This window comes from Lissotriton vulgaris, chromosome 5, assembly GCF_964263255.1.
Source record: "Lissotriton vulgaris chromosome 5, aLisVul1.2, whole genome shotgun sequence".
Classification (NCBI taxonomy): Eukaryota; Metazoa; Chordata; class Amphibia; order Caudata; family Salamandridae; genus Lissotriton; species Lissotriton vulgaris.
Window position 1 is genome coordinate 1,814,391,173 of NC_141693.1, and position 8,837 is coordinate 1,814,400,009.

Consider the following 8,837-nt stretch of genomic DNA (forward strand, 5'->3'; position numbering starts at 1 on the left):
TAGTAGCAATCCTGGCGGAGGGGGCGTGGCCTGCGCGAGTGGGCGTGGCCTAAGGTTCGCGGCGAGAAATGGCAGCAATAACAATTCAAGCACCTCACCCGCTGCGGCGATAGCTCCGCTGTGCGGGGGGTGTCAGGGCCAAATAGTGAAGATGTGCCAGGAGAGAGTGCAAGCAGTAAGTTTAAAATACACAATAAGCAGTTTTTTAAAATAGTGACAAAGAGCGCTGCTCCCGGCTGTGCCTCAGGAGAGCAAAGTGAGTATGGGAGTGGCGCTTGTGGTCAGCGCTTTAGTAGCAATCCTGGCGGAGGGGGCGTGGCCTGCGCGAGTGGGCGTGGCCTAAGGCTCGCGGCGAGAAATGGCGGCAATAACAATTCAAGCACCTCACCTGCTGCAGCGATAGCTCCGCTGTGCGGGGGGTGTCAGGGCCAAATAGTGAAGATGTGCCAGGAGAGAGTGCAAGCAGTAAGTTTAAAATACACAATAAGCAGTTTTTTAAAATAGTGACAAAGAGCGCTGCTCCCGGCTGTGCCTCAGGAGAGCAAAGTGAGTATGGGAGTGGCGCTTGTGGTCAGCGCTTTAGTAGCAATCCTGGCGGAGGGGGCGTGGCCTGCGCGAGTGGGCGTGGCCTAAGGCTCGCGGCGAGAAATGGCGGCAATAACAATTCAAGCACCTCACCCGCTGCAGCGATAGCTCCGCTGTGCGGGGGGTGTCAGGGCCAAATAGTGAAGATGTGCCAGGAGAGAGTGCAAGCAGTAAGTTTAAAATACACAATAAGCAGTTTTTTTAAAATAGTGACAAAGAGCGCTGCTCCCGGCTGTGCCTCAGGAGAGCAAAGTGAGTATCACAACACAGCGCCGTGCGTCACTCGTCACCTCACCTCATATAGAACACCAGGCAGCAGATGGTAGCAGAGCAATCCCGAAATTCCAAATGTTCCAGAGACCGAACCCAACCGCATTTAACAGTCCGTTGTTGTTCAACTCGGACCCGGATAGGCCAGCACTCGAGACCCCGGCTTCTCGGCTGGGTTAGGCCTCAAATCGGTCCTCGACGTTACTCTGCTCCACGATGTCGGAGAAACTCCGGGATCACATCACCGGAGTGCAAATCAGGTCACAAACACGGATACGGGGAAGGAGATCACGATAGGTGACAGGATAGTAGAGCGTAGGACGGAGGTCAACGGAGCCGGGAGACTATGCGGCCCTCTTCGTTGGTGTCGTAGCTCCAAGAGTATGTATTCTTGTGATATATATACCTGTTTTGCTATAATGTTTCTTTGCCCGGATGAACCTCAGTGGTCTGGGGTGCAGGCTTCAAACCTGTAGCTGTCTAGCGACAGAGTGGTTCAATTCCACCTTCTAGGCTAGGCAGCATTTGTGATGGGCTGCCCATTGTCAGGGTAACTGATACATATGTTTTTTGTCAATTCTGTTTATGTTCACAACTTGTAGAAGACAATATTTGGTAACTACATTTTCAGCAGCCCAGCCGACACGTGTTTTCTTCTCTGTTTTCAAGGCCACATCACCATTTAAAATCAAAGAGTATCCGAGAGAATTACTTGTTAAATAGTAGCTAGCGCTCTGAGGAGCGATTCACCTGGGCACCCCAGCAAGTCATGAAAGGAAGGGTATGCATTAAACACAGTGTAGATTGGAGAATCTGACATTAATATTCTGAGAGATTGGGAAGAGATAGTGTCCGATACTAATGAAATGAAGGCAGTGACATTCATCAATGGAATGAGGGTATCACCTTTGACAATATCAAACTAAATGGTCATCTATCTGCTCCCATAGATGCCCCCGGTACTGGGGAAGGACCACTGAACCCCATCCTCAGTCCACGGAGTAGGCACTTTACTTCTTTATTGCAGACTTTACTCACAGATCTTGGAGTCTCACAGTCTTTCTGTGCACCCAATATAAACAAATGAATAAATAAAATACATGAATACATATGTATAATGAAGCCTCAATCATGAATTTGCCTCTAGGCTATCCCATTTTTAGGGCCAGATAATGGACCCTGAGGCCCAACGACATAAAACGATATCCTCAGGATTATACCATTCCATCACATTTGGAAACTAGGATTAAAAAGACCTTTTGTACAACAAAAATCTAACCTCCTTACCTCGTCCTCACATCTGGAGTGATCCAGCAGAGCAAAAAACATGTTGCAGCATAACCTGATTCATAGAGTGTTTTAAGTCTCCCCCAGTATATGTCTACCCATTTCCCGGCAAAGGGGAAAAAACTGCCACACAATTTATGTTAAAGTGTCTTGGGCTTTTCTTTCCACAAGTCGTTTTGAGATGTCTTGGACTTTCCTTTCCATGAGTCATGTTGTGGTGTCTTGGTTTTTCCTTTCCATGAGTCATGTTGTGGTGCCATGGCTTTCCTTAACACAAGTCATGTTGTGGTGTCTTGGCTTGCCTTTTCATAAGTCACATTGTTGTGTCTTGCCTTTCTTTTACACGAGTCATGTTGTATTGTCTTGACTTTCCTTTACACAAGTCATGTTGTGGTGTCTTGGCTTTCCTTTACACAAGTCATGTTGTGGTGACTTCGGCTTTCCTTTACACGAGTCATGTTGTGGTGCCATGGCTTTCCTCTACACAAGTCATGTTGTGGTGTCTTGGCTTGCCTTTTCATGAGTCGCGTTGTGGTGTCTTGGCTTTCCTTTACACGAGTCATGTTGTGGTGTCTTGACTTTCCTTTACACAAGCCATGTTGTGGTGTCTTGGCTTTCCTTTACACAGGTCATGTTGTGTTTTCTTAAACTATCCTTTACACAAGTCATGTTATGGTGTCTTGGTCTTACCTTTACAGCATTCATGTTGTGTTGTCTTGGATTTTCCTTACCACAAGTCATATTGTTTCCTTTACCCGAGTCATGTTTTGTTGTCTTGGACTTTCCTTTACACGAGCCATGCTGTGGTGTCTTCAGCTTTCCATGAGTTATGTTGTTGTATCTTGGACTTTCCTTTACACAATTCATGTTGTGGTGTCTTGCCTTTCCTTGACATGAGTCATGTTGTGTTGTCTTGATCTTCCTTTTACACAATTCATGTTGTGGTGTCTTGGCTTTCTTTTACGCAATTCATGTTGTGGTGTTTTGGCTTTCCTTTACACAGGTCATGTTGTGGTATTTTGGCTTTCCTTTACACAAGTCATGTTTTTGTGTCTTGCTCTTTCCGTTAAAGGAGTCAGAGCGAGTGAGAGAACAGAGTAAGGCTTTAATAATGTCTGTTTCTTCTGTGTTCTGTAAACTCAAATCAGCACGGCCTTTCTTCTTCTATTGTTGTTAACGCTGACATTAGCAATGATTTATCTGAACTTTGTCCACATTATAAGAAAGGCTGGCAGCAAGTCTCGTTTACCCAGAAATCCCGTCTCTGTTTTGCATACAATCAAAGGTTCATATTGTGAACTTTTGACTAAATCAGTGCATGAAAATAAAGACAAATCAAAAATAGAGCTGAGCCCAGAACTTCAATAAATAGTGGACATTGATAGCTAGGCGGATTACACATTTTGGCCCGCACCCTACCTGTAAAAGAGTATGTATTCTTTTTTTTTTTAAACCTTTATTTGACATTTTCAACCAGATACAAACACGGGCCTACAACCCCCAGGGCTGGCCGCTAAGCAATTTCAACACAATACTACGATCACAACTTCAGACCCAGCCTCCCGGGGAACATAGTCGCTGCATCCACAATTAAGCATGGGTGAATTTTGCGAATCTGGCGTTCGCAAATTTGCGGGTTTGCGAACTCGCAATCCGCAAAATCCGCGAATTCTCGCGAATTTGCGGATTTTTTTTGTGTTCGCAAGGATTTCTGCCAGTTCGCGAGGGTTTTGTACCAGTTCGCTATTGCGAACTTGCATGTCGGCTGGCAATGGTCGCAATTATGTTGTTTCTACGTCTTTTTCATCATCACAGGTTCCCAGCACCCTCTGTTTCACCACTGCCACCCTCTGTTTCACCCATGCCACCCTCTGGTACATCAATGCCACCCTCTGGTTCATCATCACTGTAGATTATGGGGGAAAAAGCAAGCACACCTGCCCTGCTTCAACTGACATGAATTAATTTGGGGTTGATTTATTAATGTGTCACTGTTTTAAAATTCCAGTCTGGCACCTGCTTCCTTATCTGTAATTTGCTTTCTGTTGCAGTGCAATTTTTTTTCCAGGACCTTTGTGGCCTACTTGTAGCTATTCTATGAGCCTGCTGTGAGGGTCAGCGCAGGGTCATACAATTGTTGCAATTAGCAACTGAACTCTGGAGGGGCCCCAGTCAGGAAGCACTACAGGGAATGGTTACTAATGATGAGTTTGAACTTTTGCACCTGCTGAATGCTTTCACTTTTGCAAAACTCGTTTTTCTGCAGAACAGCATTACAGCAACTGTAATGCCCCAAACAAGCTTACTTGTGAAAGTTGATTTCTAATCCAAAAGTGATCCAAAGAAAGTCAAAAGGCCTCTAATCCAAAAAAGTGCAGGCAAATGTCAACTCGATGAGTTATTCTGATAAAAATCATCATTTTCAGAAGGTCTATGCTGCTTGCTAGTGGATTTCTTGTGCAGAATTGCAAATTTTGTAATTTCGCAAGTGCGAGATTGTTGCTGCCCGCCTCACCTACATGTTCGCAATTGCGAACTTACGCCGCACGCCGCAAAATTGTATCACCAAGAAAAAAAAATCTGCTGCGTGCGAATTTGCGGATTTTCGATAAATTCGCGAGCGTTCGCGGATTGCGAATTTACCGAAAATCCGCAAGATCCGTGAGCGGAACGGATTTTCCGCCCATGCTTATCCACAATGCGCACTGGTTGGAAGACATATCAAATTGGGAACAGGATACAAAAGGTTTAATTTTATAATATAAAATAGAAGGATCAGGTGCCATACAATATCTCAAGCTATGAAGAGGGGGCGAGCGAAATAGCAGTGTGTCCACAGTTAATTTGTTTTCATGTAGGTCAGTGGCGTTAATGCAGATGACACCCGAATAAACAAGCATACTATTACGGTTCGCGCCAACATTTATGCCCGCCCCGTGGCCCCGAAACATCGCAAGAGTTGAGGCACAGATGTGAAAGCAGTGATGGACCGAACAATGAACCCACTACACTGACCCGGAGAAAGAGAAAAGAAAAGGCCAAAGAAAGATATGAAGAGAAAAAAAGGCCATAGAAACAAAGAAAAAACAGAACTCCCATCCCCCAGCCCCCCACCCTGCACCCCTGCAGATGACTACGGCCTACCCCCCTAGCAGCGTGCCTGTCGCCCAAGAACCGAAACCCGAAATATAGAAGAAACAGGGAAAAAAGGGAAAAGAAATTAAACCCCACCCGAAGAGGGGAAATGGAGGAGGGCTTTGTTCAACGCACTCCCGGTCTCTCGCCCCCGTCCTAACCAACCCCGCCCCGGACTCCGTTAATGCAATAAACAATCCCGTTAACCATAATACCACAATGAACAACCCAGACAACAATCTCAGCCTTGGCCCCGTCGATTAAATTCGCTGAGTCCGTCAGGGGAAGAAAGCCCCGTCCTCGAAATGTCAAAAGGTACACAGAAGTTGGCAGAACAGAGGTCCACAGGTGAAAAAAGAACGGCAGGTCCCAAATTAGTCGGCTGGTACCAACGATGCCCCTCCACGTCTCCGAAGCCAGGCTTTATCCCATCCGCCATCTTGATAGACCGACTGGGGAGGGGGGTCGACACAGTCCAAAACAGGTCACAGTACCAATTGAAAGGATCCGAAGTGGGGACGACATGTAAATGTTCCGACAGTTGCAAAACCGGGGATTCCAACGGATTAATTGAGTCACCAAGCACAGTACTTTCTGGTAGTTCCACTGCGATAGGGGCAAATACAGCTTCCAGCGCCGGGTCTAAGTACGTCACTGGGGCGTCAATCGAAAAGCGAGCTGGCCAGCGGGTCTCGAGCGTCAAGTCAGGATCCGGTCTCAATCCTTTGATTCCATCCACCACCAGCAACAGGCTGCAGGTTTGGGCTTTAACAGTCTCCTGAAGTGCCACAAGGGCCTCCAGCACGGTCCGCAATGATGGGCCACTTGGAGCCTGCTCCGTCAGCCTCCAGTGTACCTCAGGCATGGTGTTCCCCACAGAGAGGTGCCTTCTCCGGTGGGAGATTAGGCGGAGCAGGAATGAGCCATGAGGGACAGACTGGTAGTGTGCAGTAGCACGTAGTGAGATTCCAACCCAAGGGGCACCGGCGATATGAATGCCGGACCCCCGGTCCGGGACCCCCGCAGCACAGCGCCGTACGTCACTCGTCACCTCACCTCATATAGAACACCAGGCAGCAGATGGTAGTAGCACATCCCGAAATTCCGAATGTTCCAGAGACCGGACCCAACCGCATTCAACAGTCCGTTGTTGTTCAACTCGGACCCGGCTGGGCCAGCACTCGAGACCAGTGTTCCCAGTAAGCCGCGCGGGTGCGCGCCCGCGCACCTATAGGGCCCCGAGCGGGCAGTGTCTTCTGTGAAGCGCGCACACATTCTCACCGCCGCCCGCTTTTAAAGCGCAAGCGGTGAAAAACGGCAATTTCCCTTTTGCCTAGGGCCTTTGTGAAAGTATTCCTGTTAATCCCAGCGCCCATTATGCGCTGCAATTAACAAGAATACTTTCACAAATTCCCACAATCAGCCCGCAGCCTATCACTATTCATAAAAGACACGCATCAAGTCCAATAGCATGACGTGTGCTTTACACGTCATGCTTTCCGACTTGCTACATTTCTTTTCTAAATAGAGCGCGGCTGGGTGCTGATTGTGGGCCATTATGAAACTATTTATGTTGATTGCAGCGCATAACAGTGCTGCAATTAACAGAAATCCTTTCACAAAGGCCCACAATCAGCCCGCAGCCAGAATCCATTAAAAATGCAGCAAGTCCAAAAGCATGACGTGTAAAGCACACGCCATGCTTTTGGACTTGATGCGTGTCTTTTCTCAATAGCGAGAGGCTGCAGGCTGATTGTGGGAATTAGTGAAAGTATTCCTGTAAATTGCAGCGCATAATGGGCGCTGTGATTAACAGGAATACTTACTTTTCACTTGTTTCACTTGTCCTACTGATGCGTGCCACGCTTGGAAAAATTGGGCTTCCCTTCGGGTAAGTGCACAAAACCCCACTCGCTCGCGGTACTTCACATCCAATAACAATATTGGCGTACGTACAGTGCACAGGTCAAAGCAAAAATTCTTGCATCACTTGAGGCAACATTTTTTTCCTATTTCAATATGTTGAAAAGTTCGTTTTTTTTAGATGTTTTGCATGTGAAATTTATGTACAGATCTGGTCACAATTCGGCCCAACCGAATGCATTTAAATGTACAGAAAAATGTCTCGAAGTTGAGAAAGGGTCTGAAGGGGCGCACGGGGGCCCTGCATGCGGAGACCACCGTCAAGTCTTTGCTTAAACGGAACACACATGTTTTATTTAATACAATGTAGATATGACCCCTGAATGAGGCGCATTGAAGTGTCTGCGCGTCGTTCCCACAGCGCTAGCTTTCTTCATGGCGCACAGAAGATGCATACGCCCTCTCACCACCTTCCAGCACCCTAGAACAGTAACTGCAGACAGTCCCTGGTTTCTATTAACTAACCACCGACTAGCAAGGTACCTCGATATCGCAAGGATAAAAAAGCTGCAGGCTGACAGAGGGAGTGAAAGTGTAAAGATGTGGTTGTTGGAGGCTATCGTTAGAGGGGTGTGATTTGCATAACTCCTGCCACTAGCATGCATGTCCCAGTGAAACTCCGGACAGGCACCTCTTTGAAGTGACAACACATTTTATTGTGGGGAACTCCATGTTGTCACCTCATAGCTTTCATCACCACCACTTCGTTAAATGTCAACGTTAGTCAAATGTGAATGTAAAAGTCCAGCTAGTTATGTACTGCTTTAACATGTTTAGAGATAAGTTTGCAATGGGTTGCCTGCCTTGTTGTAATATTAAGCAGCAAACTCAACAAAAACATTTCCATGTGCATCGTAAACCGTAGACTCTACAAACCCCGAAGTTCAGGTCTTCCTGCGTGTTTCTTTCACGCACTTGTGTGTTAATGTCAGTGTAGTTCCTGGGTGTTTGAAACGACTCCTTCAATGTGCAAGTGAGATGCAAATTTATAACGCACACAGAAGAACACGCGCTCTTTACCAACAGCAAATATTATTTAAATTCACTGACCAGTCTCAGTAGGGCAGCATGTGCATTCCTCTTTTGGCTCGCCCCTTCTACTCCCACTCAATTCTCACACCTCCTCACAGTCCCTGATTCGTCTTTCCTTTGCCATTTACTGCCGCCTCTCTCTTCCCATTCTCCGCTATTCCACGTATCTTCTTTTCACTTCACTGTCTGACACACCCATCCTCGCGCCATCCTGCACATTAACTTTCTCCCTATCTTCCTCTCCCTACTTTATTATGTCTCGCCCCACCCCATCCCCAGCCTTCGCTCTCTTCCATTCACCATTTATCCCCCGTCCTTTCCCCTCCTCCTTTAACTCAGTCATTCCATTCTTACCCCTCCTTCATTCACCACTGCCTCTCACCCTTCTGTTATTTTCTTTCCTACTCTCGCCTCTATTAGTTCTCTTCTTCTCTAGATCTTTCCCTCTTTGCTATCTCACCCCTCACTACTCTCCTGTCCTCTCCTCTATTTTCTTCATCCGTTCTTCCTCCAATGTCCCCTCTCAGTGCCTGTAGGTGGTTTTTGCAGCTGTGTCGTTTATGTCCCATGCCTGGCCGCTCCTTCCACCGTCTCAGATAATATAG

The 8,837-nt window shown here is 47.0% G+C and overlaps 1 non-coding gene across 1 annotated transcript; it reads left to right on the forward strand.

Moving 5' to 3' along the window:
* Positions 1–1,284: 1,284 nt before the first annotated feature.
* TRNASTOP-UCA (transfer RNA opal suppressor (anticodon UCA)) lies at positions 1,285–1,371 on the forward strand. The gene has a single exon. It is a non-coding gene; the product is annotated as a tRNA-Sec (tRNA).
* Positions 1,372–8,837: the final 7,466 nt, after the last annotated feature.